At 36.0% G+C, this 4396-nt stretch overlaps 1 long non-coding RNA gene across 1 annotated transcript in view; it reads right to left on the reverse strand.

Moving 5' to 3' along the window:
* Nucleotides 1-4072, reverse strand: part of LOC115279335 — a 24604-nt gene extending 20532 nt beyond the window's left edge. Inside the window, exon 1 of the long non-coding RNA XR_003903373.1 lies at nucleotides 3884-4072. This is a non-coding gene — a long non-coding RNA (uncharacterized LOC115279335). The remainder of the gene's footprint in view (nucleotides 1-3883) is intronic.
* Between the last annotated feature and the right edge of the window lie 324 nt (nucleotides 4073-4396).

Here is a 4396-nt window from a genome sequence, read left to right on the forward strand (position 1 = left end):
AAATCTGACAACATACCATTAAGGAGGCTATGGAGAAATAAGCACTCAAAACATTGTCATTAGATATACAAAATGGTACAACCCTATGAAAATGAATTTGGCGATATCTAGGAAAATTACATAAGCATTTGCCATTTGAACAACCTATCCCTCTTGTAAGAATCTATACCAAAGAAACATTGCAAAAGTAAGAAGGGATGTGTATATTAACAAACAACTGGAAGCCACTCAAATGCCTATCAATAGGAGACTAGTTAAGTAAATTATGGAGTTTATCACCATTAAAATATACAATAGATGACCTTGTAGGTATGAAAAAGAATGAGAAATATTTCTGAATTCTACTGTGGAGTGACCTTCAAAGCATATTATTGAATATTGAGAAAAAAGGTGCAGAATACTATCTATAGAATTTACATTTTATTTGAAAAAGGAGAGTTTATTTGATTATATATACATATTTCTTACATATTTTTAAATGCAAGGTAACAAAAATTAATGGTTTCTTATAGATGAGAGAGGAAGTAAAATGGAGAAAAAGGACTAAAGCAAGACTTCTCTGGCTATATCTTATTTTATAGATTTTTTTTTTTTACCTTGGAACAATGGAAATGCTTTACATAATTATTAAAATATAAATCAGGTAGAAAAAAGCAACACTTAAGAATTGAAAGTAAATATAACAGTTAAGCCTGGATATAAATTTGGTGGCTTATGACATAGGGAAGAATTATTTCAAATGACCCTAAAACACAGCAATTTAATTAGTAACTCTAGTGAGATATAGCATTAGTATTTCAAAAACACCAAACTTTAAATAGAATGGTTAAACTGTTTTTGCAGTAATTACATTGTTAATAATACTTCTAGTGTTATTCTGGAATATACACATAGCAGGATAAAGCAAATAAGTAATTCACTTTAGGATTCAAGATTTTCAGAACAAGAGAAATGAGATTTTTAAATGTAAAATTAAAATTAAGTAAAAAAAATGTGGTTTTAATTTGAATTGTAAATCTCAGCATGAATCCATGATATATTTTCTCTTTAAAAAAGCAAACAAACAAAAAACCCACTTCTTTCCCTTCTCTGTCTGCTGAAGAGGCCTATATACAATGGCCTACCTAGGAATAATGAGCACCCCTAGGGCACAGATTGTTGTCTCTACATACCATTTGCCACGAAAAGAAATTAGAGCTCTTTGTGAAATGGCTGATTTTATATATGGACTAGGAAATGTACAAGATGAGCCTGGAAAGTAAGGAAGATGTTAGATTGTTGAAATCATACATAAAGGACCCAGGAGCCAAGTTGAAGGGGCTCTCATTGATCAAAGATGGGACAATCTGAGCATCAAAATGAACAGTAATTGCAATGGATTTAACATAAAAATGTTAAAATTCATGAATTCATAATAATAATAATCAGTCACCTTTGGAGTATGCTAGGGAACTAACTCATTCTTCTGAAAACGTATAAATAAAAAGAAAAAAACAAACATTTATTCTTCCTTTTTAGTCAAAAAGTTGATGTAGAAAAGGTCTTTATAGAAGAATTCTAGCCTATAACTAAAGAAGGAATTATAGAATCAGACTATCCCCATTTTGTGACTCCCAGTATTACAGTGGACTAGGCAATATCATTGTTTCATAATGACTCAGGCCGGTAACACCTAAACCCAATGGTCAATCTTAAGATGACAAAAAGAGAAACGATCAAACATTGCATACCACTTGATACGGTGCCTTTAGAAGCACACACCAGCACTGATGGAATATTCCCCAAACACCAAGCTGGACTCTAATTAAGCCTCAAGTTCTAACCACAGCTTCCAGGGTACGAAAGGGACAACAGAACTTGTTAATTGACACTAGTAGGATGAAGTCTGCCAAATCTAGAATGTTGCAAATAAATTACAAGGAAAAAAAACTGGAAAGGAAGCCTATAAATTTTAAAAGAGACTTATAAAACCTATCACTAAATTCAATTTGGGAACCTTATTTGAATCTTGATTCAAACACATCAAAAGAATTTGAAAAGACAGATGAGAAAATTTATTACTTAACAATATAGGAAATCGCTAAATATTAGCTGATGTCTTTTGCCTTATGATAAAAATTCACTGTGACCTGGTATTAAGTGCCTTACACTTGAATCAAAAGATTTGGTTTAAGTTCTAGATGTGCCACATACTAGGCTATACATCCTTAAGGAAATCATTGGATGGCTCAGAACCAGCTTATTGGATTCTTGTGAAATTATGACATAATGAATGCGACATAAACCATTGATGCCATCTCCCATAACTAACCTACATGATTCCTTCAAGCATACCTGAGCCTTTCCCTTTGTTCACGTAATTTCCTCCTATCCAGAGTATTCTCCTCCATGTTGTGTGTTAATAGATGTTTCACCTTCTCTTCTACGCCCCCACCCAAGTCTCACCTCTTCCATAAAACCTTTTCTAACCACTTAGCTCACAGTGGTTTTTTCCTTTCTAATGGCCCATATTGTCTGTAATGCTCACTTGGCACTTTGAAATGGCATTTTGCGGTATAACTGCCTTCCCATCTAGACTGAAGGACTCTTGACAACATGGACTCTCTCATTTATCCATTCTTCCCTCCACCACAGATCCTAGCATATATTTACATACAATAATGTATTTGCTGCTAATGATAGTTGCAGCTTCAAATAAACTGTATTATTCAGAACTCTTTTTGCAGTGATGGAAACTCAACTCAATGTAGCTTGAGCAAAAACAAATTAACTGGCTCACACAGCCAGATTTCAGGAAGGGCATGGGTGGCGTGAGCCTGAAGGATGATGATTACCAGGGGCTGGATGTGCAGGACTCACTGAGCCTCATTCTGTACTACTGCACACAGTCTTTTCCATGTGACAGATACACAGCCTCCTGCCTAATGTCCTCCTGCCTAATTCTGATTCAAGAGTTCTGGGAAATGACTCTGATTGGTCTGGCTTGGTCTGTACCCACCCCCACAGCCAGGGAGTGTGATGGAACTCCTAATGGACCAGATGTTAGAGATGGGGGAGAGGAAAGTTGTCCCTCAAAATGGGCCAACTCCCATCAGAAGGAAGGAGAAGAGCTGAACATATAAACCACGAAGTGTCCACTATATGTGTTAATAATATGTTTACTCTGTAAGCCACTCGAGATAATGGATTGTAAACGTTTGTTAAGTCAAAGGGAACAGACATTGAATCTACCTACCATATGCCAGGCATAAAGCAGTAAATAAAAAGGCAAAAACCCTGTCTTCATCAAGTGGGACATGAGAGATAATAAATAAATAAACATATAAATAAGAAATTAGATAGTATGATAATGTTGATAAGTGCTGTGGAGAAAGACAAAATAGGGAATAAAAAAGGGAGTAGCAGGGTAGATAGAGGAGTTTTCAGTTTTTAGTAGAATAGTCAGGGAAATTCTCATTGAGGAGGTGATATTTGAGCAAAAGACCTGAAGGAGATGGGAAAGCCAGCCATGCAGACATCTGAGGGAAAAAGATCCAGACAGAGGAAGCCACAAGTGCAAAGGCCCTGAGGTAGAAACAAGAGATCCAATGTGTCTGCAGAGAAGCATGAGGGGTGGATAATAGTAGGAGAACACATCAAAGAGATAATGAGGGGTCAGATCACATAGGGCCTTGTGTGTAAGAGTAAGGACCGGCACATATTCTGAGATGGCACACCGCTGAACTAAGAAGTGACATGATTTGACATGATCTTATACTCTACGTGACCTCCGCTTCTCCCACAGCATTGATTCTTAGAACTGCAGTTTCATGCATGCCCTTGGAGTACCCTCAGGGTTGATGTCAGAAATAGCCAAAATTGGAAACTGTTTCCAGTTACTTACCATTTCTGTTGCTCTCTCTTCACTCTTGATGTTCTGAGTTCCCATCTGGTATCACTTTTCATCCTGTTTGGAGAACTTCCTTAGCAATTATCTTTGAGCAAGTCCATTGGCAACAAATTCTTTTAGTTTTGCCTACTCTGAGAATGTCTTTATTTCATGTTCATTCCTGAAACATATTTTCACCAGATATAGAATTCTGGGGTGACACTTCTTTTCTTTCAGCACTTCAAAAATGTCATGTCACCTCCTTCTGGCCTACAATATTTCTTATAAGAAGTTCTCAGTCACTTGAACTGTAGTTCTACTGCAAGCAATGTGTTGTTTTTCTCTGAATTTAAGACTTTCTCTTGTCTTTAGTTTTTAATAGTTTGATAACGAAGTGGCTGAGCATAGATTTCTTTAGGTTTATCCCGTTTCAGGGTCACTCAGCTTCTTGAACATGTAGGTTTATGTCTTCCATCAAATTTTGGAAGTTTTCGGACATCATTTTTTAAAATGCTCTTATTTATCTAT

This window comes from Suricata suricatta, chromosome 15 (assembly GCF_006229205.1).
Source record: "Suricata suricatta isolate VVHF042 chromosome 15, meerkat_22Aug2017_6uvM2_HiC, whole genome shotgun sequence".
Taxonomy (NCBI): domain Eukaryota; kingdom Metazoa; phylum Chordata; class Mammalia; order Carnivora; family Herpestidae; genus Suricata; species Suricata suricatta.